We start from the raw sequence: 26,739 nt of genomic DNA, 5'->3' as shown, positions 1-26,739 counted from the left end.
GAAGAATTCCTGATAAATCTCCTTTGCATCCTCTCCAAAGCCTCCACATACTTCCTGTAGTGAGGTAACTGGGGCTGGGCTCGGTGCTCAAAGTGTGATCTAATCAGGGTCTTATAGAGCTGCAACAATATCCCTGAACTGAGTCCCCTGGCTGCATCTCCTTAGCAGCCCCATCAATTTCAGTGCAACTGTGGGAGAATCTATGGATGCATTGCTGAGGATCCCTCTATTCCTCCACACTGCTAGGAATTCTGACATTGTAAATTGTCCTGTGATTAGGCTAGGATTGAAATTGGGGGATTTCTGGGTGGCATGGCTTGAAGGGCTGGAAGGACCCATTTCACTCCATATCTCAGTAAAATAAATCAAAAAATAAAAGTCAATAACTCATTAGATGAAGGAGATGGGGAAAGGGCTGGTGTTCATTTTTATGGGGCAACTCATAAGATTTACCCACAATGTATTCAATCCCTGAACTCCATCTGCACCGTAGTCTCTAATCTCTTCAGGCTGCAGTTCTAAGGATAATTTTTGCAAATTTGCACTTTCAGTGATCTAACACCTACTCTTGCCAAGACAGTTGTCACTTTAAAGATGTTGGACTTGTAGAACAGATTCAAAGGCACACGAACTTCATTCCTGTTTACGTAAGAAAGAGGTCATGTGTGGTAAACTATGTATCCCTGTCTGGACACGCCTCTCTGCGGACTGCTTCTGTGGCTCCTCCCACCGACCCCTGTATAAAGGCGATTGGAGGCACTGCTCCTCCCTCAGTCTCCAAGATGTTGTGGTCACTTCTGCTGCTAATAAAAGCCTATCATTCGCCTCCCGTCTCCAAGAGTTATTGATGGTGCATCAGCATGTGCTGTGTAGTGATGATTGGTTGCAAGCTGCTTTGTGGGCTCTTACTTAAAGTATAAACTCAAGGTTCCATTTCATAGTTTTGCCTATGAAGTGGGTGCTTTGCTAAAATGGAGCTAGTTGTAGGGCTACCTGAGAACCTTCTCCCAGAGATCTCCTTAATCTGACAGCAATTACAGTAATTTCCCTGGGAAGATCAGAGGCCCAAGGAATTAAAAACAACCAGGCCTCCACCTAGAGCTTTGAAATACAGGCATACAACATAGAACAGTACAGCACAGGAACAGGCTCTTCAGCCGCAATGTTGTGCCAAACCAATTAAATTAGTAACCTAAACTATTCTTTTGGCCTACACATTGTCCATATCCTTCCATTTTCCTCACATTTGTGTGCCAATCTAAACATCTCTTAAAAAGTTGCTCATGCTTCTGCTCTTCCCACCATCCCAGGTAATGTATTCCCATCTGTCAAAATTGCTTGGAGCAGAGAAGTTGTAAAACTCAGGAATAAAACTCAGCTCCTAAAGAGTATAACACTGCGATGTAATGGTCTCAAATACCTTGCCTATGGTCAATGCAGAGTTAAATAAACTGGGGTTCATGGTGCCACGGAGGCCTGCCATGTCATGAACCGATCACAAGATCAGGCTTAATATCGGATCTGCTCCTAATGAACCTGTGTCTCCATTGTTCTTGTACCCATAACTCACAGGGGTTGAAAATGCAAGTAAGTTATGAGCACTTTCCCACGCGTGAGAATCCACTGTTAATGTGCCATCTGATTGCAGGAAAAATTCTCTGCTTTAAGTATGTGCAGTTTCCCTGGGAAGGTAAAAGACAGGTACTCACCTCCCTGGGAAGGTAAAGGACAGGTACTCACCTCCCTGGGAAGGTAAAGGACCAGGTTCTATCCTCCAGGCAAACCTTGAACTCACTTTGGAAGTTATTCCTGGCCTCAAGGGCTGCTGTGAAACATATGTTCTTCCAATGAAGCCATGCTATTTTCTCTCCATAATGGTTATTTGGACATAAAGAACTCTTATCTCTATGGTGAATTGTGAACACATTCCATTCCTATGTGCCTTCCTTAACTTTGTCCTTTCTTTGTTGAGTACATTCTTTCTGGGACAATTATCTAACCCATGCACACCCTAATGTTGAGCACCTCATGCTCATATGAATATTGTGCAACATTTCTTGTCTTATGGTTCATTCTAGAATCATCCATTCACTTTCAGTCCAGTTTTTCAACAGATCCCTACCTTATGGCTGTGACAACCATGGATTCGGCAGTGCAGTAGATATGGCAATTGCACTTGTGAGTGTGCATGTCGGCTAATTATTATTTCATTCTGATAGTATTTAACTCCATACCTGTCATTATAGTGCTTGTCGAGACCTGGACACAGCAACGCTTTGCTGCCTGCTTGCATTCCACCTTGCCTGAGAAATTGGACTGTCGAGTCAACTGTCTCTGAAGGCTAGCGGTATTCATTTTATTGTTTGTTGTTCTTTTCAGCTGCAGTGTAGGCTTCATTTTCCACTTGAGAGTTTTAGTTAATGGCCCTGTTTGTCCCAGCATTTATTGTTTTCTTTTTCCTTTAACAATGTTCACATTAAAGTCTGTGATCTATCGACCTGCTTCAGTGTCTCTCACTCTGAACTTGGGCCATACCCAAACCTGGTGACAATGGCTATGGTGAAAATCTGTGAAATGTTAATTCTGAAAAGTATCCCTTACCAATGGGACATTATTTAATATGTAGCTTCCCAATGAAACACTGTTGAAGGCATTCCCCTCCCTGTGGGATGAAGTGGAACACATTCTCCCTACAAGCCCATGTGGAAAGCATTCTCTGGTCTGTATTGAAAGGCCTCATCAACCTACAGGATATTTTTGAAGACATTCCATGGGAACATAGTGGAATGTATGTTTTTGATCCCTTTGCAATCTTCGTGAATAACATCCCATTTATGTTTTTCACTGCAGAACAGATCTACATATTTTGAGCCTTTGTGTGGAACTTCTCAATCCTACCAACATGTAGAGGAAATCCCCCTGTCATTAACACTGTAGAATTGATCCCACCCCTATGGGTCATTGTGGAACTCATTACCTTCCTGATGGTCATAGCTAAATGCAATCCCTATCTATGGGAATAATTAGAATGCCCCTCCTCTCGCTGAAGTAACTGTTGAACACGTCCCCTTCAAATGAGATCATTGTGGAATCCTCTCTCCCTAGAGGACCACTGAGAGATATGTCTCCTTTCTATGCAATTCTCTGAAGTACACTCTCTCCCTATTGATCATAGAGGTAAAGGCCCCTTTGACCTCTTTAACCACTGCAGAACATTTCATTTTCCCATTTATTTCTTTATTCATCCCAATTAGGTAATAGATGTGTACAATATTCTTGTCTCCAGGAAGGCTGGGAGATAATTCAACTTCACTGCATCCCTGCTTTAATATGTCTCAATGTGATTTAAAGACAAATTTCCTGCAAGTAGTTACTGCAGTTTTCTCAGCAGTCTGTTAGGGCATAGCAAGGGTCATAGTTCATTGGTGACCTGGTGACCAAGCCACCAGTCCTAGGACACCAGCAAACCTTTCCTGATCCTATATGATCTAGCACATTTCCAAATGTTCATCTAAAGTCAAGCAAGACCTTAGACCATACCTCATTCAAAATTCAAAGATTCTGAAAGTGTTGACGCTCTTGCACTTTCCATCACAATCCCAATTGTGTTTCAACCTATTATGTAATTTTGAAATGAGATAATGGTCAGATGATCTGTTAAAGTATTATCAGCTGAGGGATAAATACTGACCAGATATCCTCCTATCTTCAAAACGGAACCATGGAATCTTTAGCATCCACTTGAGAGAAGGCTATGTCCTCAACTTGATGCTTTGAATGAAAGGCAGCTTTTCTGCGTGGTTTCTGCTAGCCACCTGTGGTCTGGTCAGTCTTCCTTCAATCATCTGAGTCACTGTTGATGATGGATACTGAAGCCCCTCCATACAAAGGAGCTTTCATTTTGCTCTGTGCTTACTGCAAATGTGTTCAACATGGAGAAATAGCTGCGAGATAATAACAGATCATCAATACTTTCCACTGGCTGGGATGAGTACAGAGCCCACAGCACTTAGGAATTTCAACACCATGTAGTCTGTTTGACTGAATCTCCATCCACTACCCTAAACATTCATTCCCTCTACCACTGGCACTCAATGGCAGTAATGTTTAACATTGACAAAACACATTGCTGTTACTTCTCCAGGTTACACCTTCAATCCCAAACCTGTGATCTCCATTACCAAGAAGGCTGATGGAAGCATGTGCATGGAAAACTACCGTATCCAGATACTCCTCTGTGCCACATTCTACCTTGATGCAGTGCTGTGTTTGCAGTCCTGCATTATCAAAGTTCAAAGTACATTTATTATCAAAGTATGTACGTATACTATATATAGCCTTGAGATTCATCTCCTTCAGGCAGCCACAAAACAAAGAAACCCAATAGAACCCATTTAAAAAAAAGAAAGTCAAACACCCAATGTTCAAAAAAAAAGGCAAATCTTGTAAACAGCAAAAGTAAGCAAATAACTGAAGCTCACGAAAGTGAGTCCAGCACCGTAAAGTTACTCATCACAGCAGCCGATCCAGAAGCCCATTAGTTTTAGGCCACAGCCTCAGTTCAGTGCAGAGATGAGCAAACCTTGCAGAGCAGCAAGCTGAACCGGCCTGTCCCTCACCTCCAGCCCCAACACCTCGATCCTTTCAAATTGGCCTGGTGCTTCAATCAATCAAAACTCAGGTCACTCTTTGTTCTCAGCCCCAGGACCTGCCACTTCGATGTACTCTTGGGTCTGGACCCTGCCTCTTTGATTTGGCCTGTACTCAAGCCTTCCACTTCAGTCCGTAACTTGCCCTTGGGCCTGGGCTTGAGTTGGTTCTGCCGCATCAAGTTGCTTCTACATCCGTGCCTCCAATGGCCAAACATTAGCTCATTCCCCACTGTCAGTCCTGGGCCCTGCTACCTCAATTCACCCTATACAATCTACGCTGCAACTGTCCTGCACCTTTGAGACTTCAGTTTACACGGCAAAAATGTCAGGTTGTACAGGCGTTTCAAAAACGCATCTCAGAAAGGGAAGTTACAGACTATTGATTGTAGTAATTGTTTACCAGAAAATGTGTGACTAATAAAGTAGATAGTAGTTTTATTTGTTTTGTTTCCTACCAACATGAAATTGTTGTGCTTCACGTGCACCATATTAAACCGGTCACCCGTACCATTTTAAAATTTAAACTTTAAACAGGAGAGTACTTTTATCAGAAGGATTGTGGCAACTCAATCATCATTTGAATGGTAAACAGAGATAAACAATAAATGCTCATGTCCATAACCAAATTAAAAGTTGTGCTGGGAAGCAATAATAACAACACCTTGCATTTCAGTGGTGCCTTGGTGCCCAAGGCTTTCATGACAAGAACAATTGGATACCAAGCCACATAATGAGGTATTAAGTAAAAGGGGTCAGTTTTCATCTCTTGCAGAAGGAGCGGTGGAGTGATAAAGAGAGGAAATCCAACTTGATGGTCCCTACAGCTTTCATGAACTGATAAAGTAAAGCAAGACAAGTAATACCTGGGTCCAGCAGGAGAGTTGCTTTAATAAATCTAACATGCCGCTTTCTATACTTTCTAACGAATCTGATCTGTAAGTGTCTCCACCCACTGTACATGGCAGGTGGATTTATTTTGTGCATATTCTAATGCTGAGTTTGGGCCAGTTGAGGTCACACCCAGGGCACCAAACAAAATTGCCTGGGATAGTTCAATTTTCAGTTCAAAGTTCAAAGTAAATTTATTATCAAAGTACATATATATCACCATATACGACCCTGAGATTCATTATCCTGATGGCATACTCAATAAATCTACGGAATAATAACCATAACAAGAGCCTGCTGGTTGAGTGGGTGTTCCTGAACCTGGTGGTGTAAGTCCTGAGGCTCCTGTACCTTTATCCTGATGACAGCAGCGAGAAGAGAACATATCCTGGGTAGAGTGGGATCCCTGATGATGGATGCTGCTTTCCTGCAATAGTGTTTCATATCATTGTGCTCAATGGTGAGGATGGCTTTACCCATGATGCACTGGGCCACATCCACTACTTTTTGTAGGATTTTCTGTTCAAGATCATTGGTGTTTCCATACCAGGCTGTGACACAGCCAGTTAATGTACTCTCCACCACATACCTATAGAAGTTAGTTAAAGTTTTAGGTGTTATGCAGAATCTCTGCAAACTCCTAAGGAATTAGAGACACTATCCTGTTTTCTTTATAATTTCACTTACATGCTAGAACTATGGCAGGTCTTCCAAAATAATAACACTTAGGAATTTAAAGTTGGTGACCCTCTCCACCTCTGATCCTCTGATGAGGTCCAGTTCATGGACTTCTGGTTTCCTTCTCTTAAAGTCAATTATCAGCTCCGTGGTCTTGTTGACATTAAGAAAGTGTTTGTTGTTATTGCACTACTCAGCCAGATTTGCAATCTCCCTCCTTTATGCTAATCGTCATCACCATCTTTGATTCATCCTGCAGCAGTGGTGTCATCAGCAACCTTGAATATGGCATTGGACCTGTGCTTAGCCTCACTGTTGTAAGAATAAAGTGAATAGAGCAGGGAGCTAAGCACACAGCCTTGTGGTACACCTGTGCTGATGGAAGTTGTAGAGATGTTGCTAATCAGAACTGACTGGGATCTAAATGTGATGAACTCCAGGATCCAATAGCACAAGGAGGTATTGAGGCCAAAGTCTTGGAACTTTTTGATTAGTTTTGAGGTGATGATGGTATTGGATGCTGAGCTGTAGTAAAAAAAAAAGAGAATCCTAACATATACAGCGTTGCTGCCCAGGTGTTCCGAGGTTGAGTGAAATGGTGCCAGTGAAATGGCATCTGCTCCGGTTAGCAAATTGGAGTGGACCTAAGTCACTTCTCATACAGGAGTTGACATGTTTCATCAGCAATCCCTCAAAGCTCTTCAGAACTGTGTATGTAAGTGCTACTGGGGGATAATTATTGGGGCTCTTCTCGGGCACCTGTATAATTAAAGCCTGCTTGAAGCATGTGGGTACCTCAGATTGCTAAAGTGAGAGGTTAAAGATCTCAGTTCCAAACAGTTGATCAGCATAGGTCTTTAGTACCTGGACAGGTATCCCATCTGGGCTGGATGTCTTTTGTGGGTTCACCTTCCTGAAGGCTGCTTGCTTGTTGACTTCAGAGAGTGAAATGATAGAAACATTGGGGGCTGTGGGAGTTTGTGATGGTTCCTCCATGTTTTGACAGTCGAAACGAGCGTAGAAGGCATTGAGCTCATCTGGAAGTGAAGTCCTTCTGCTACCTATGTTGCTTGATTTAACATTATAAGAGGTGATAGTATTCAAGGCCTGCCTCAACTGTCGAGGATCCTTCGTTGATTCAAGTTTAATCCAGAATTGCCACTTTGCACATGAAATGGCTTTCCCCGAGATTGTACCTGGACCTCTTGTAACTTTCTTGGTAGCCGGACTTGAATGCCTCAGATCTGGCTCTCAGCAAATACTGCATCTCATGGTTCATCCAGGGTTTTTGATTGGGGAAGACTTTGAATGATTTTGTGAAGAGACATAAATTGAAAGCTGAAGGCTGACTTCCGGATTATGGGTATATGGAATCTGGTGGAGGAGGTGGTGAAAGCAAACATAATTACAATGTCTAAAGGTTTATAACTTCCAGGATTATCCCTAATATCTTCCTTGAACAAAGGAATAACATTGGTATCCTCTAATCCTCTGTTATCACTCCTATGATCAGGAAGGATGTAAGCACCTTTGTCAATGTCTCAGCAATATCTTCCCTCACTTCGTGTAGTAATCTGTGTTATATCAAGTCCAGCCCAGAGACACACTGTATCTGTCCTAATGTTTTTTTAAATGCTCCAGCACTGCATCCTTCTTCACCTAACAATGCTTCAGCACATGAGCCTGTCCAGATGCAGGGTCACAACCCAGAATGGTAATCATTTACTTGCACAGATTATGCTCAACATGCCAAGTTCTTCCAGCAGTTTGATAAATTTTTAGTTAAGGCTATAGCATGGTAACAGGCTTTTCCGGCCCAACGGCCCAGTGTCACCCAAATGAACTCAAGGGACCAAATAATCTATGTCTTTGGAATGAGCACAGAGACGAGAGCACCCAGAGGAAAGGCAGCAGTCATGAAGAGAATGTACTGCAGATCTCTACACTACCATGCAGACAGTTTGTGCTGCCTTAATAAGTGCTGGAAACCAACTCAGTGATAACTTTTCGATGGGAGCTGGTTAGAAGCATGAAAATGGAAACATAGTTTCTTGTGCTTAGTTCCGAACTTTGACAGGAACCTGGACGTGGAGTCTGATGGGATATGAGCACCAAGCTGTTTAGGCATTGAGATGGCTACCTGAGTACCTGCATTAGGTTTCAGGGAGATGGAGGTCTGTCAGCAGCTTGGCACAGGGTTTTCTCAGAGCTTGGATCCCCATTTTTCATAATGAAGGTAGTGGCCAACTGTATTGACAACCTACAGTTGCGGTATATAATGGAAGTTATACTAATATATGGACCACCCAGGGGATGAGCTCTGCAGCAGTAAATAAGCATGCAAAGCATGCCAAGGGAAACCAACACCTTGCAGGCATATTTGCAGGAGCTGATGGGGAGGGTTTAAACTAACCTGGCAGCGAGATGGGGCTGAAGACGGGGCAGTTGGTATACAAATAGATGCAGTGTGTAGTGAGACTGTGAGGAAGGACAGGCAGAAGACAGAACAAAATTGCAATCTGTGGGTTGAATTGAAGTGTAGCATGGTGCAAAATTGAAAAAGGTGATGAATACAGGATTGACGGTATTATGTTTGAATGCACGCAGTACATAGAATAAGCAAATGATTTTGTAGAGCAGTTATAGATTGGTGGGTATGACATTGTGGGCATTACAAAGTTGTGGCTGAAATGAGATCGTAGTTGAGAGCTTAGCATCCAAGAATACATGTTGTAACAGGTAGGCAAAGGGAATGGGTTGGCTCTGTTGGTAAAACTGAAATCAAAAATCCTTAGAAGGAGGTAAGATAGAATTGGAAGGTGTAGAATACTTGTGGGTAGAGTTAAGGAGCTGCAAATGTAAAAAGATGGTGGTTAGATTTATATATAGTCCCCCGAGCAATAGCAAGGCTGTGGGGTACAAATTACAATGGGAAGTAGAAAAGGCATGTAAGAGGGCAATGATATAATAGTCATGGAGAATTTCAATATGTATGTAGATTGGGAAAATCAGGCTGATGCTGGATCACAGGAGAGGGAATTTGTACAAGTTGGCTTTTTGAGCAGCTTGTTCTTGAACCAACAAGGGGAAAGGTAATTCTGGATTTGGCATTATGTAACAAAACAGATTTGATTAGGGAGCTTAAGGTAAAGGGACCTTTAGGAAGCAGTGATAATTATATGATATAATTTACCCTGCAGTTTGAGAATGAGAAGTCAAAGTCAGATATATCAGTATTACAGTGGAGTAAAGGGAGATATAGAGGCATGAGAGAGGATCTGGCCAAACTCGATTGTAAGGGGACACCAACCAGGATGAAGACAGGGCAGAAATGGCTGGAATTTCTGCAGGCAATTCAGAAGTCATATGATAGTTACATCCCAAAGACCAGGAAGGATTTTAAAGGGGAATGAGGCAACCGTGACTGACAAGAAAAGTCAAAGACAGAATAAATGGAAAAGAGATGGCATATAACATAGCAAAAATTGGTGGGAAGTTAAAGGATTGGGAAATTTTGAAAAACCAACAGAAGTCGACTGAAAAAAAGCTATAAGAAGACAAAAGGTGAAATATAAAGGTAAGCTAGCTAATAATGTAAATGAGAAGGGAGAGTGGATACTGGATCTCTGAAAAGTGACGCTGGAGATGTAGCAATGGGGGACAGAGAAATGGCAGACACAATAAGTAATTTCCATCAGCCTTCACTGTGAAAGACACTAGCAGTATGCCAGAAATTCAAGAGTATAAGGGAGTAGAAGTGAATGTAATTGCTATTACTAAGGAGAAGGTGCTTGGGAAGATGAAAGGACTGAACATAGATAAATCAACTTGACCCAATGGACTACACCCCAGGGTTCTGAAAAAGGTAGCTAAAAAGACTGTGGAGGTATTAGTAATGATTTCAAAAATCACTAGATTCTGGAATGGTTCTGGAGGACTGGAAAATTGCAAATGCCAATCCACTCCTTGAGAAGGGAGGAAGGCAGAAGCAAAGAAATTAGAGGCCAGTTAGACTGACTTCAGTGTTTGGGAAGATGTTGGAGTCCATTATTAAGGATGATGTTTCAGGGTATTTGGAGGCACATTATAAAGTAGGCTAAAGTCAACATGATTTTCTAAAGAGGAAATCTTGCCTGACAAATTTGTTGGAATTCTTTGAAGAAATAACAAGCAGGATAGACAAAGGAGAGTCCGTGCATGTTTATTTGGATTTTCAGAAGGCCTTTGACAAGGTGCCGCACATGAGACTGCTTAACAAGATAAGAGTCCATGGTATTACAGGAAAGATACTAGCATGAATAGAAGATTGGCTGACTGGCAGGTGGTAAGGAGATGGAATAAAGGGGGCCTTTCCTGATTGGATGCCAGTGACTAGTGAAGTTCCACAGAGGCTGTATTGGGATTGTTTCTTTTCACATTGTACGTCAATGATTCAGATGACAGAATTGATGGCTTTGTTGTCAAGTTTGTGGACGATATGAAGATGGGTGGAGGGCCAAGTAGTGTTGAAGAAGCAGGGAATCTGCAGAAAGATTTAGATAACTTAGGAGAATGGTCAAAGAAGTGGCAGATGGAATATTGTGTAGGAAAGTGTATGGTTTTGTACTTTGGTAGAAAGAATAATAGTGCAGACTATTTTCTTTACGTGGAGAAAATTCAAAAATCGGAGGTGCAAATGGACTTGAGAGTGCTTGTGCAGGATTCACTGCAAGTTAACATGAAGGCTGAGCCAGTGCCAAGGAAGGCAAATGCAATGTTAGTATTCATTTTTGAGAGAACCAGACTATAAAAGTTAGAATGTAATGCTGAGCCTTTATAAAGCATTGTTCAGATCGCACATGGTGTATTGTGAGCAGTTTCGGGCCCCTTATCACAGAAAATACAATGTAAGTAAGGTTGAAAAAGTACAGAGAAAATTTTGAAGGATGTTGCTGAGTTATGGATGAGGACCTGAGTTATGTGGAAAGATTAAATAGGTTAGGACTTTATTCAGTGTAACACAGAAGACTGAGAGGAGACTTGAAAGAGGTATACATAATTATGAGTGGTATAGATAGGGTAAATGCAAGCAGGTTTATTCCATTGAGGGTGGATAAAGCTTAAAGGGAACATGAGGAGAATCTTTTTCTCTCAAAGGATTGAGCGAGTGTGGAACGAGCTGCCAGTGCATGTGGTGCATACAGGCTTGATTTCAACTTTTCAGAGAATTTTGAGTAGGTAAATGGATGGTGGGGATACAAATGGCTATGGTCGATGAGAGTAGGCAGTTTAAATCATTTGGAATGGACTAGATGGGCCAAAAGGCCTGTTTCTCTGCTGTACTTTTCTATGACTGAATGACTCTATAAAAGGTGTGATGACATTGGAAAGGGTCCAGAAGAGGTTCATGAGAATGATTGCAGAAATGAAAGGTTTAATGTATAAGGAGCGTTTGATGCCTTTGCGCTTATATTCATTGTAGTTTAAAAGAATGAGGGGGGCTCTCATTGAAAGACCTAGGTGGATTGGATATGGAGAAGATGCTTCGTATACTGAGGAAGTCTCAGACTAGAGGCCACAGTCTCAGAATAGAGGAATGTCCATTTATAACAGAGATCAGAAGGAATTTCTTAAGCCAGAGGGTGGAGAATCTGTGGAATTTGTTGCCATAGGTGGCTGTGGGGATCAAGATTGCACAAGCAACTAACCTGTGGTGGCATCCTGCAGACAGCGCACAAACTACTTCTTCTTCTTTTAAAAATGCTTCTTCCCCTGAACTGTGATTGATGGCTATCTGTAATTTCCATTCTGCAGGTGTATTTTTGGGCCGATTGAGCGATCTGGTGCTTTTGCAATCTCATGCGGAATCTGGCGAGGTTGACGGCGGAGTGTGCGACCATTGTTTCCTCACGGCGGAACACAAACTCATGGTTGGCTCAGGTATTTCACACCAAAACAAGATTGAAGTCAATGAGGATGAGTGCAGGTGGCAAATGGATCCAGGAGTCCCAAGCTGAAAGGTTCAATTGCCTCACGTTACTCATGGCTAAGGTACTCTTTCGGTGGACTGCGTGGTTTATGTTTAATCCTTTTTTGCTATTTGCATGATCTAATTGAGGTGCTTCAGCGTGGAGCTGACTTTGCAGCTGAGGCTAGCAGTCATCAACTCAGCACTAAACTGAACGTCCCGGTGGCTGGACCATTTCGGGGTTCTGCAGTTTGATGTTTAATATTCTGTGTGCCATTTGCTCACTTTTTGCTGTTTGCATGATTTGTTCTCTTTTCCGCACATTGGGTGTTTGATGTTTTCGTTAAGCATCTTCCATGGTGTCTTCTTTGTTTCATGGTTGCCTGTAGTAGGGATAAATCTCAGTATTGATTACCATATGCATACATTGATAATAAGTGTACTATGAAACTTCAAAACTTTATATTTCAAGCAGAGGTTGATAGGTTCTTCATTGGTTAGGGCATCAAAGATTATGAAGAGAAGGCAGGGATATTAAATCAGCCATGATGGAATAGTGGGGCAGACTCAATGGTTGAATGGCCTAATTCTGCTCCTATGTCTTATGGTCTTAAGTTCAAAGGAATAGTGCATCTGCACTGTACTGTATACTTCTGTTCTCTTTTTTAACAAGTTACTTACTTACAATGGAATGATTGCAGGAAAGATTTGATGAGCTGTTTCTGGGGAGAGAGACTGTCATAAAGGAAGAGATTGAAAGGCAATTTATTTTATAGTTTAGAAGCATGTGAGGAATCAGTATTGGTTTATCATTGTTACATGTACCAAAATACATTGAAAAGCTTTTGTTTACATGCCATCCAGACAAATCATTCCAACATAAAAAGTAATGATAAGGAATGCAGAATAAAGTTGTGCAGTTATTAAGAAACTGCAGGTAGACAAATAGTGCAAGGGTCAAATATGGTAGAAAAGAAGATCAAGGTTGATTTATTAATTTACTTAATTGAGATACAACATGGAATAGGCCTTTCCAACCCTTTGAGCCACACTGCCCAGCAAGCTCCAATTTAATTCCAGCCTAATCACAGGACAATTTGCAATAACCAATCAGCACATCTTTGGACTTTAGGAGGAAACTGGAGCACCTGGAGGAAACCCAAGTGGTCACAGGGAGAATATATAAATTCCTTACAGGCAGGTGTACGAATTGAACCTGGGTTGACTGTACTGTAAAGGGTTATGCTAACTACTACACTATTGTGCTGCCCTATGATCTATCATTTTAGTGAATGAGAGGTCTGTTCAAGAGTCTGATAAAAATGGGATAGAAACTGTCCTTGAGTCTGGTGGAACAGACTACTATGTTGAAGCATTGAAAGGACCCAAGTTCTTGCAGGTTAGATGTAGGCTAAAAGATATTTCCTCAACTAACAAGTCCAAAACTAGGGATCACAGTCTCAAAATTAGATGCAGACCATTTAGGACCAAAGCAAGGAGGAATTTCTTCTCTCAGAGGATGGAAAACCTTTGCAATTCTCGAACCCTGTATGCCATGTTGGTTCACTCAAAACTGAGAGTAACGCATATCCAGATTTAAAACAAATTAAGCAATGTGGTGCTGAAGATGCAGATCTTTTGGCATCTTACTCATGGTGGAATAGGTTCCAGGGGCTTAACAGCATAGTTCTACTACGCTTTGTATGCTTTTTTGTCTTTATGACTCCATGTAGCATCAAACTACTGATCTCTCTCTCTGCAAGGTGTCATTGCTTTGTGTTGACAGTCAACTGGCCAGGGTAGGAAACTGCTGACCACACAGACAAGATGTGACCAGTAGTCAGCCCAAAGTTCAGTAAATCTAACTCTCCATGGCCATCTGCAAACCTCTCCATTGAGACTCAGCAAGAGTCAGACAGAACTGGATGTATTGTGCTTCATTACTGTGGTCACTAGGAGTACAGCCTTTGTCCTGATCTGAAGTTGCAGCTGTGGCTGCAGCTAATATGAGACTTCTAAGCACAATCTTTCTTGCTGAGGTTCAGCTAGGAGGATTTCTCCAAACAGTTCAGGCAGCTATTGTATCCTTCTGAGAGCAATGTCCATTGCCCTCTTTTTCTCTTTCAACTGCTTGTCCTTCTCTGGGTGCCTCTGGAATTATTCCCAAATATTCCAAGGGGGCAGTTACTAATGTAATCCTCTCAGAAAATGTATTGTGTAGAAGCTCAAACTCAGGAGAAAATTCCTTTGGTAGCTATCAGACCTTAGAATGAACCATGGAAATAGCTAAAGGAAGTGAACCTGTATCTAACTTGCAAGAAGTTGGTGATCTTAGATTGGACCAATATAGGCTGCTGCAAAATAGCAAGAATTAATTGGGTAGGGCATGAAGCCTCTTATAGACAGAAACAGCACCATTCAAACCCCACATTGTTTTTGGTGTCACAATCTCCCTGGTGCACATACTTCCGGTAGACATTCACTGCCTGCAAGGCAATGTTCTCAAATGGGAATCTGGTCTGATTCACCCTCAAATGTGTACATGTGGCTCAGATATAATTTTGAAACTTTGTTGCTGCTCATGTCGACCAGAAAGTGAAGATCACCAATTCCAATTTCTCTACCTGGTGTTTCTAATGTTCAAAGCACAAGGACAGAAATGTTCTACTTTAAGTTTCTAACAATGCCTTACGCATGTGATAAAATGCATTTCTCCCCTCCACTCTGTTGTTTATTAACTTTAAACTTCAGCACACAAACATCATCTCTGAAAAGACATGTCTTGGCTTCTCATTCCATTTCCTTTATTCATTGTGTCTCCCTCTATACTTTCAGAGTGCCTTTGTTCTGATTAATTTCACAAATGCACCCCCTGTCACTCCCTTCAAACCAAAGCCAGTAATTGTTTTTGTGATTTAGCAGAGAGCACAGCTATTGTCACTTAGATGTGGTGTAAGCTGGATAACAATAAGCATTGTGAAAAGGCGCTAAAATTGCTTTGTCTGAGGTTGGCTTAATATTGTTCCAGCATTGTACAGCTTTCAGCTCCATTAAGTTTCTGCGTTATTAAGATGGGTAAAACATGACTCTCCAAGTTTTTGATTCACTGTTGCAACATTTGGAAACAAATCCAAAAAGAGTATATTGGCAGAAATGATAAGTTTTAGTTAATTTGCCCGTTTGGTAAATAAATTACCATTGTCTCCTAACCCAGTGTTCGAAAGCCATTGTTTGCTCCTGTTTTATGTTCTCTCATAGTTGCAGCATTACACTGCTTATGCTAAGAGAATATACATGAAGCAAGTAAACACCACTCCTCCTGACGAAGGGCCTCATCTCGAAATGTCGACAGCACTTCTCCTTATAGATGCTGCCTGGCCTGCTGCGTTCCACCAGCATTTCGTGTGCGTTGCTTGAATTTCCAGCATCTGCAGATTTCCTCGTATTTGGCCACTCCTCATTCTTGTTTGCTCTCCCTCCAAGAGCAGAGCATATGACACTGAGGAACAAAGATCAATTATTTTCCATGATAAGTAAGAGGACTTTAGTGGTCCAATGTAAGTCCAGATGAGCTGGAATCTTCCAAGTGCAGAACATTTGGACACTGTTCATCAACAGATGAGATGGACTGCTGTTGAAGTATCACCTGGAGGACTCATCATGTTGCTGAAGTGTCACAGAGCTCATTGGAAGGAAAACATGAGGAAATCTGCAGATGCTGGAGATTCAAGCAACACACACAAAATGCTGGTGGAACGCAGCAGCCCAGGCAGCATCTATAGGGAGAAGCGCTGTTGATGTTTTGGGCTGAGACCCTTCGCCAGGACTAACTGAAAGGAAAGATAGTAAGAGATTTGAAAGTAGGAGGGAGAGGGGGAAATGTGAAATGATAGAAGAAGACTGGAGGGGGTGGGGTGAAGCTGAGAGCCAGACAGGTGATTGGCAAAAGGGATACAGAGCTAGAGAAGGGAACGGATCATGGGACAGGAGGCCTAGGGAGAAAGAAAGGGGGAGGGGAGCATCAGAGTGAGATGGAGAACAGGCAGAGTGATGGGCAGAGAGAGAGAAAAAAACTAAACATATCAGGGATGGGGTAAGAAGGGGAGGGGCATTAACGGAAGTTAGAGAAGTCAATGGACTGGACGTCCATGGTGAAAATAAGGCGGTGGGGGCCAGGAAACGTTCGGAAGGACGCTCTGTTGTCTGCTCCCTCTGCTCCAATCCCAACCTAACTATAAAACCCGCTGATAAGGGGGGAGCTGTTGTAGTCTGGTGCACTGACTTCTACCTGGCCGAGGCACAGCGACAACTCTCTGATCAAGACGTACAAAAAAGCTGGATGAACTCAGCAGGTCGGGCAGCATCTGTTGAAAGGAACAGTCAACGTTTCGGGTCAAGACCCTTCGTCAGTCCATTGACTGCTCCTTTCAACGGATGCTGCCTGACCTGCTGAGTTCATCCAGGGAATCCGTCCCCCTCTTTTCCTTCGCTACATCGACGACTGCATTGGCGCTGCCTCCTGCACACATGCTGAGCTCGTTGACTTCGTTAACTTTGCCTCCAACTTTCACCTTGCCCTCTAATTTACCTGGTCTATTTCTGACACCTCCCTCCCCTTTCTTGATCTTTCTGTCTCCATCTCTGGAGACAGCTTATCTACTGATATCTACTATAAGCCTACAGTTTCATCAAATCAAATCCTGATTTGACCACAGCATCTGCAGTGTACTTTGTGTTGACAACTCTCTGATACCTCCTCTTACTTACCCCTTGAGCATGACCCCACTAAGGAGCACCAGGCCACTGTCTCCTATACCATCACCAACCTTATCAGCTCTAGGGATCTCCCATCTACTGCCACCAACCTCAGCCCCGCACTTCCCGTTTCTACCTCCTACCCAAGATCCACAAACCTGCCTGTCCAGGTAGACCCATTGTCTCAGTTTGCTCTTGCCCCACTGAACTCATTTCTGCACACCTTGACACTGTTTTATCCCCCCTTGTTCAGACTCTTCCCACCTATGTTCGTGACACTTCTCATGCTTTGAATTTTTTCAATGATTTTAAGTTCCCTGGACCCCACCGCCTTATTTTCACCATGGACGTCCGGTCCCTATATACCTCCATCCCCCACCAGGAAGGTCTCAAAGCTGTCTGCTTCTTTTTGGATTCCAGACCTAACGAATTCCCCTCTACCACCACTCTCCTCCATCTAGCCGAATTAGTTCTTACTCTCAATAATTTCTCCTTTGGCTCCTCCCACTTCCTCCAAACCAAGGGTGTAGCCATGGGCACCCGCATGGGTCCCAGTTATGCCTGCCTATTTGTTGGCTTTGTGGAACAGTCCATGTTCCAAGCCTATACGGGAATCCGTCCCCCACTTTTCCTTTGCTACATTGACGACTGCATTGGTGCTGCCTCCTGCACGCATGCTGAGCTCGTTGATTTCATTAACTTTGCCTCCAACTTTCACCCTGCCCTCAAATTTACCTGGTCCATTTCTGACACCTCCCTCCCCTTTCTTGCTCTTTCTGTCTCCACCTCTGGAGATGGCCTATCTACTGATATCTATTATAAGCCTACAGACTCTCACAGCTACCTGGACTATTCCTCTTCCCACCCTTTCTCTTGCAAAAATGCTATCTCCTTCTCACAATTTCTCCTTCTCCATCGCATCTGCTCTCAGGATGAGGCTTTTCATTCCAGGATGAAGGAGATGTCTTCCTTTTTTAAACATTCTTCCCTTCTTCCACCATCAACTCTGCTCTCAAACACATCTCTCCCATTTCCTGCACATCTGCCCTCACCCCATCCGCCCACCACCACACTCGGGATAGGGTTCCCCTTGTCCTCACCTACCACCCCACCAGTCTCAGAGTCCAACGTATAATTCTCCGTAACTTCTGCCACCTCCAATGGGATCCCACTACCAATCACATCTTTCCCTTCCCCCCCTTTCTGCTTTCCACAGGGATTGCTCCCTACGCGACTCCCTTGTCCATTCATCCTCTCCATGCCTTCCCACCAATCTCCCTCCTGGGGCTTATCCTTACAAGTGGAACAAATGCTACACCTGCCCTTACACTTCCTCCCTCACCACCATTCAGGGGCCCAGACAGTCCTTACAGGTGAGGCGACACTTTACCTGTGAGTCGCTGGTGTGGTATACTGTGTCCGGTGCTCCCGGTGTGGCCTTTTATATATTGGTAAGACCCGACGCAGACTGGGAGACCCTTTCGCTGAACACCTACGCTCGGTCCGCCAGAGAAAGCAGGATCTCCCAGTGGCCACACATTTTCATTCCATGTCCCATTCCCATTCTGATATGTCTGTCCATGGCCTCCTGTACTGTCAAGATGAAGCCACACTCAGGTTGGAGGAACAACACCTTATATACCGGCTGGGTAGCCTCCAACCAGATGGCATGAACATTGACTTCTCTAACTTCTGTTAATGCCCCTCCCCTTCTTACCCCATCCCTGATATATTTAGTTTTTTTTCTCTCTCTGCCCATCACTCTGCCTGTTCTCCATCTCACTCTGGTGCTCCCCTCCCCCTTTCTTTCTCCCTAGCTCTCCTGTCCCATGATCCTTTCCCTTCTCCTTTCCCTTTTGCCAATCACCTGTCTGGCTCTCAGCTTCACCCCACCCCCTCCAGTCTTCTCCTATCATTTTGCATTTCCCCCTCCCCCTCCTACTTTCAAATCTCTTACTATCTTTCCTTTCAGTTAGTCCTGACGAAGGGTCTCGGCCTGAAACGTCAACAGCGCTTCTCCCTATAGATGCTGCCTGGCCTGCTGCGTTCCACCAGCATTTTTTGTGTGTTCTTTGGAAGGAATATTGTAGACCACTAGACGTGTTGGGACTGTTGGTAAAATTTAAAGCCAATAATGTCCACATGATACCAGGAACTTCAAACATGGGTGGGTGCATAAATGCGTGACAGAAAACATCCTATCCAAGTATATCACAGCTTGGTAGGGCAGCTGCACAAGAAATTGCAGAGAATTAGAGTCATAGAGTATTACAGAACAAAAACATGTCCTTCAGCCCATCTAGTTCATGCTAATCTATTACTCTGCTAAGTTTTATTGATCTGTACCTGGATCAAAGCCCTCCAAAACCATCCCATCCATGTGCCCATCCAAATTTTTCCTGAACCTGCATCCGTGGCTTCTCCAGACTGCTCAGTCCACACTCACCGCCCTCTGTGAAGAAGATCTCCTCATATTCCCCTTAAAGATTTACCTTTCACCCTTAACCCATGACCTCCAGCTCTAGTCTCACCTAACCTCAGTAGAAAAAGCCTGCTTACATTTACTCTATCTATTACCCTCATGATAAAGCTGTGGACACAATTCAGTCCAACCAGCATTTGACCACCTTTGCTTGGTCAACTCAACCTCCCCTCCATGGACTCCGTCAGCACTTTCTCAAAAAAACATAGTTAGCATAATCAAAGACCCCACATACTCCAGATATTCTGTCTCGTCAGACCTTCCATCACACAGAAGATACAAAAGCTTGAAAACACCCACCATCAGGATCAAGGACAGCTTCTGGAGAAACAGGAGAATGCAGATGCTGGAAATGTGGAGCAACACACAAAGGATCTGGAGGAACCCTTCAGGCCAGGCAGCATCTATGGAGGGAAATGAAGCCTCAACTGAACTCAAAAGAAAGAGGGCAGATAGCCAGAACATTAATGCAGGTGGAAGGGGTGGAACAAGAGCTGGCAGGTGATAGGTCCATCCAGGGAGCATTAATGGCCAGGTGGAAGGCAGGGTATGTTGGAATGATGCAAGAAGATGGCAAGTGATGGGTGGAAGTGACAAATGAATGAAGAAAGAATCTGATGGGAGAGGACAGCAGAGAATGGAATAAACTGAAGGCGATGGGGAGGGCAACTAACTGGTGAATATGTGCCATGGCAGTGGAATCCTGTTGAAGTTGCTGCTAGTTATGAAGAATGGTGTTGGACGCATAGGCTGGTGGGTTTGTAGGTGAGACTAGAGGAACTCCAACCTTGTTCAGTCTGGGGAGAGTAATGGAGTAAAGGTAGATATATGAGAAATAGAAGAGATGCAGGCAAGGGGTCCATAGCTAGCAGTTGACAGTTTCTATTCCACTGTGATAAAAGAACATTGAATGGACCTTCTGTATGGTAAATGTGAACTCTCGACCTTTCAATCTACCTCAGTTAAACCTTGTCTGCCTGCACTGTGCTTTCTCTGTAACCGTGACATTATATTCTGCATTCTCTTATTGTTTTCTCTTGTACTACCCGATATACTTATGTTTTGAAACGATCTTTATGGATAGGATCTAATGAAAGTTTTTCACTGTACCATGGTACATGGGCAGCAATAAATCAAACACCAATGACTAATGATCAATTATTCAGGTTTTACACTATGTCATAACAAATAATGCCTGCATTATATATATGTGAACATGCCATTATTGTTATACTCACATGAGTTATTTATGCATTATACTTAAATATACTTTCCCACTTTGAACACTCTTCCCACATACACAGCCATCACTGATTCAGTCTGTTGACAGTTCTGACAGGCTGCATCAGTGTCTGGTATGGAGGGGCTACTGCACAGGACCGAAAGAAGCTGCAGAAGGTTGTAAATCTAGTCAGCCCCATCTTGGACACTACCTACAAAGTACCCAGGACATCTTCAGGGAACAGTGTCTCAGAAAAGCGGTGTCAATTATTAAGAATCTCCAGCATCCAGGGCATGCCCTTTTCTCACTGTTACCATCAGGTAGGAGGTACAGAAGCCTGAAGCCACACACTCAGTGATTCAGGAACAGATTCTTCCCCTTGGCCATCCGATTCCTAAATGGACATTGAAGCTTTGAACACTACCTCACTTTTTTAATATACAGTATTTCTGTTTTTGCACATTTAAAAAAATCTATTCAATATATGTAACTGATTTACTTGTTTATTTATTATTATGTTTTATTTTATTTTGTATTTTTTTCTCTCTCTGCTAGATTACATATTGCGTTGAACGCTGCTGCTAAGTTAACAAATTTCATATCACATGCTGGAGGTAATAAACCTGATTCTGATTCTGATTCTGGTTCTGATTTGATTCAACCTCCTCAGCCATGGACTGGCATGATTTCCTTGAAGTGAGGAACGTGCACCTCTAGCTTGCCTCACTAATGCTCGCAGCTCCTCAAGAGATACTGGTTGAGTATCATCATCAGGATGGATCACTTCACTTTCTTCAGACTTATCGTTTGCTGTGCTCTACTGGCCTGGGTGCGAGTTTGGATCACTCTGGGCGTCAAGCTGATCTGAAGAGCTTGAGAGCGAGTTTGGGCAGGGTGACGGAATCTGGGCCCAGAGCGAGTAGCTGGGCAGCATGATTTAGGCCTGGTGCCTGGGTCCTAGTGAGAGGTATGATATGTTAATTAGACAATTCCAATTGGAGGTGAGAGCCGATTTTACATGCTCTCCACAATCTTCACTCCTCTCTCCAGGGTGTCGGAGCCTTGCACTGTCCCATTGTTGGATCAATTTAAACTTCGGCCCTGATAGACCAGAAAGACAGGGTGTCGGACAGGATGAGAGCCAATTTCACTCGTTCTCTGTAACGGTCATCTCCATAGTGCTGAAACTATGAAGACTGCCCTGGCTGTTGTGTACATGAACTGATAAGTGAGGCTTTGGGCCTACTCCAGGTTTCGGATCTGAGGACTCATTTTTGGTTTGGAATGCTGTTGTTCACTCCAATAGTTTGCATGATTTGTATTTTTTTTTCTTTTGCGGATCGAGCGTTGGTCTTTTATTTTTATTTCAATTCTTTTTTTCTTAAATTGGATTCTTCGGGTTCTTGCTTTGTGGCTGATTGTGAGCAAACAAATCTCAAGATTCATTTATTCCTTGATAACAAATGAATCTTGATTCTTGAGCTCTGACGTCCCTCGTGTGTATCAGGTGCCTTTTTAACCACAGATCAGGCTACTTTGTTGAGATTCCATTGCTGCGTCTCATGGTTTTTCACAGGAATTTTGACTCTTTACTTCTTTGCCTTCCATTGCCTTGAATTACTGTCTTGCGCCAATTGCTGCTTCTCTGTTTTGGAGTTAGTCTTTATTTAGAACTTTGTCTGTGTTCGCCCAAACACTCAGAATGTTTTGTCAAATTTGTTTTCAGGATTACAAATTGCTGAATACCACGGTCAATCTGCTTGGCTGTTAGTTTGGCTGCCACCTCCATGGAGGCTGCTATCCCACCAACCAAATTAAATGTGAGTTTTTTGTGTAGGCAGCAGGTCCTTTACTCTCTCAGAGCACATATGGATTTGTCTCCCTGAGCAACATCTACATTTTCTTCAAAGTTATGGTGACTTGATGGGTCCTTGAGCCCAATAATATAGTCCTTTAGTTTCTGACTGCACGTGCAGACTTCATAACACTGCACCATCTCAAATGGCAGAATATTCTCCCAACTACTGAATGATCTCTGCAAACAGAGCTACTAAATTGTGTGCATGTAACGCTCTTGAAAGATAACTTCTGTGAGATAACGTTCTTGCTTCCATTTCCTCACGAAGAATATCTGTGCATTCTCTTCCACCTCAGCAATACTGTTGGCCATTTGAATCATTTGCATTCTCTCTATGTAGAATAGGAAGCATATTAATCTCTTTGAACAGTCAGACAACCCCTGAAGCACGCTTGTGACTGAACTGCCACTTTCCTCCCCCTCCCAAAATAGTGCCATGGTACTTAAGTCACATTTTGCTTTACATCTGGCATGTCCATCAGGGTTGCAGTATAGCACTGCCTCTCAATATATATTCATTACTTTAAAATGGTTTGGTGCAGCTTTACGAGGGCTTGCTGTTGCCAGCAGATCCTGTCTTCCCATCTCTGCACTGACCCATTGCCACTTATCAGTTTAGAGATGAGTTCAACAAGATTTACACAGGCAAGTGAAGTACATTTATCATGCTCTGAAGTGTTGGCATTGTTAGGGCATATTCTGGAGTTAGAGTTTATAGCAAATATTAAGTTCAACAACAGCCATTCTTCAGATTTGAATGTGGATTGCAGATGGAATTTAAAACACGATTCAGAACAATGGGTTCCTTGGGGCTGCTGGATGGGTCAATCACAAACAAAGAAATGCTCCATTTAGACCTCAGATGCCTGCACCTGCATAATGTGCCCTAAACCCAGTGGGAATTAACATTCATCTTGGGTGTTTGGAGTGTGGGTGTGAAGAAGGAGGTGCTTGGAAACTACATGTATTTCAAAGGAAGCAATGTAGATACATTATAACAATAGAATTGTCCTACCTTTCATCTTTAGCATAAAAAATGTCATGTAACATTGGGTTGAGCAGGATTCTTTCTTCCAAGGGTGTCTCAATATGATGCCTAGTGCTTACTTTTGCTGAATAAAACACTTCTACATCCACTAACTTCAGTAAACACAAAGTACACTGCAGAAGCTGTGGTCACTAACTTCACTAAGTTCACTAACTTCAGAGTCTCTCCAGTGGCTTTGTTTATAGTTACAACAGGCATGATGCCATTATGGCTAGTTCAGCTGGTCAATGCTGTTTTCAGAATGTCAAGGCTGAGGCAACTGGTTAATGGTAACGTCATTCACATTCAAAGGAAGATAGAGTAGGTGCATATTGGAGGTGATTGCAAATTGTCACTTTCTGGCCTGTACTTGATCTTTGTTTTGTTCTTGCTATAAAGATCCTGAAGATTAAGGTGCCTGGGATCCATGGCTGTTTGGATTCTGAACTGGCATGCCCATTGAAGTCAGACGGTAGTGGTCAAAGGGACTTTTTGTAGCTGGAGGCCTGTCATTAGTGGTGTTCCACAGAGTAAGATCCTTAACAGTGTTGATGAACATACTAATCTTGTAGTCAAGTTCATAGCTCCCTGAAAATGGCTACGTAGATTGACTGGGTGGTTATAAGCCACAAAGCATACTTGTCTTCATTAGTTAAGGGATTGGTTTCAAACTTCTAGAAGTTATGTTGCAGCTTTATTAAACTCTAATCAAGCCACATCTGGCGTAAGGTCAAAATTTCTGGTTGCCCCATTATAGGAAGGATGTCGAGGCTTTGAAGAGGGTACGGAAGAGATTTACCAGGATGCTGCCTGGTTTAGAGGGCATGTGCTATAATGAGTGGTTGGACAAAGTTGGGCTGTTTCTCAGGAGCAGTGAAGGCAGAGGGGAGATCTGATAGAGGTTCATAAGATTATGAGAAACATTGCTAGAGTAGATAGGCGGTATCTTTTTCCTAAGATTGAATGTTCCAATACCAGAGGGCATTTATTTAAGGTGAGAGGGGGTAATTTCAAAGGAGATGTTAGGGGCAAGTTTTTTTTACAGAGAAGGTGGAGGGTGACTGCAAGTTGCTTGGTGTGGTGGTGGGGGCAAAAACTTCAGGGACTTATAATAGATGTTTAGATAGGATCAAGAATGTGAGGAAAATGGAAGGATATGGACATTTTTACACTAAAGGGATTAGTTTAGTTAGCCATTTGATTACTAATTTAATTTGCTCAACACAACATTGGGGGCTGACGGGCTTGTTCCTGTGCTGTACTCTTCTATGTTTTATGTTCTATTGTGTAGCCTGGAAAGTTTGGACGTTTGACCTGACAATTTATTTTGTCACAGCTTGAAACTTATTGTCTCCCTGGACTTTAATTTCTCTGTAACTGTAACACTTTATTCTACCTTCTGTTATTTTTTTTCCTTCTACTAACTTGAATTGATCTGTTTGGCTGGCATACAAAGCGATGTTTTTCATTGTGACAATAATAAACTTACTTACACTGTTCTGAGGAACAGCTGTAATGACGCTCTTGAGCTGGGAATGACTGAATGCTTAACATCCGCAGCTATCTTCCTTTGTGCAATGTCTGATCCCAACCATTGGAGAACTTTCTTCTTGATCCAGATTGACTTTACTCATTATTATCCCACTCAGTCAAATGCTGTCTTGATTTCAAGGGCAGTGACTCTCACCCCTGGAATTTCGCTGTTTGGACCAAGGCTGTGAGAAGGCCCAGAGCAGAGTGGTCTTGCAGAAATCCAAAACTGGGAATCACCAGTCAGTTATTGGTTGGTAAGTGCAGATTCATCAGGGACTGTTGGTTACTTCTCCCATCACTTTACTGATGATTGAGATCTGACTGATTGAACAACAGTTCACCAGACTGGATTTGCCCTGCAATTTTGTAAACTGAACATACCTGGACAATGTCCATATCGTCAGGTAGATGCCAGTGTTGTAACTACACTGAAACAGCTCAAAAATTGGTAAATTGGCTTATTATCATCATATGTACATTGAAAAGCTTCAGTTTGTATAAAGGGTATGCAAATCGGAAGTTTTTTGTATACAGGTGCAAATAATTCTGGGACATGGGTCTTTAGTAGTACTCAGTATATTGACTGGTCTTGCTGCATCCTTTACTCTCATCCATGTTATTTTCTTATCTTATGGAATGAACAAGTTGGTAGAATTCTCGTTTCTGTGATGGTGGGAATCTCAGGGGGAAGTTAAGGTGGATCATCTATTTGGGACTTCCAGCTGTGAATCTTATTGTCTGTCTGTACGGAACTCTCTCTGTAACTATAAAACTTCATTCTGCATTCTCTTATTGCTTTTTCTTTGCACCACCTCAATGTTCACATTATCTCTAACGCTCAGTGCTGAATGCTGCCATCCAATCATGATTATACCTAAAGCCGGCTGCAAAATGGTGGATGAATATCAAACTACTGAAAATCTAAAATAAGAGCAAAATATGTTGGAGAAACTCAGCAGGTCAGGCAGCATCTGTGAAATGTGAAACAGGGTTAATGTGTAATGTCATAGACCTTTTGTTAGAAATGGAGAGAAGAAATGTCACCAGAGTTCAAACTTATATATATATATATATATATATATATATATATATATCTCAGGCATCACTGAATGGTCATTATTGTTGTTGAGGGACTGTTGTGTGGAAATCAGCTACATTATTTTCATACAGTGCCTGGGATTCAGACACTGTAATGAAAAAGAGAGGGGTCTTTTGTTCCAGGAGATAGTGACACCCTTTAGAGTAATTATTGCAGAATTGCTCAGTCGAGAGGGGCAGGAGGGTTTGAATATGTTGGGCTATAGGGGATTTGAGAGGTGAGTTCAGAGGAAGCTCACCCCTTGCACATGTTCAACAAGAATGAAGTTCCTGTAAAGAATGTGGGGTTTATGAACAGCCCCGCTACAGGAAATTGGTACAAAGTGGCATTAAGATGGGGAATGCAAAAGAATGGAGAAGTGATTCAGACTCTATAGACAAGAGCATGGACACATTTGTTGAAGACAAAGGAAAGTTCCAAATTCTGGATGCATGTCAGGTGCCAGAGTTAAGGATATTACATTGATGCTGAACGTGAACATGGATTTGGGGGAAGAAAAGTTAGATACAATATGCCTAATAGCAGCTAATGCACATAGATCGGACAACAAAAAAATTCGGCTAAAGAAACTGGTTCTGCAAAGGTCTAAGGTTTACTG

Source organism: Hypanus sabinus, chromosome 21, assembly GCF_030144855.1.
Source record: "Hypanus sabinus isolate sHypSab1 chromosome 21, sHypSab1.hap1, whole genome shotgun sequence".
NCBI lineage: Eukaryota > Metazoa > Chordata > Chondrichthyes > Myliobatiformes > Dasyatidae > Hypanus > Hypanus sabinus.
Note: the sequence above shows the minus strand (reverse complement) of the source record.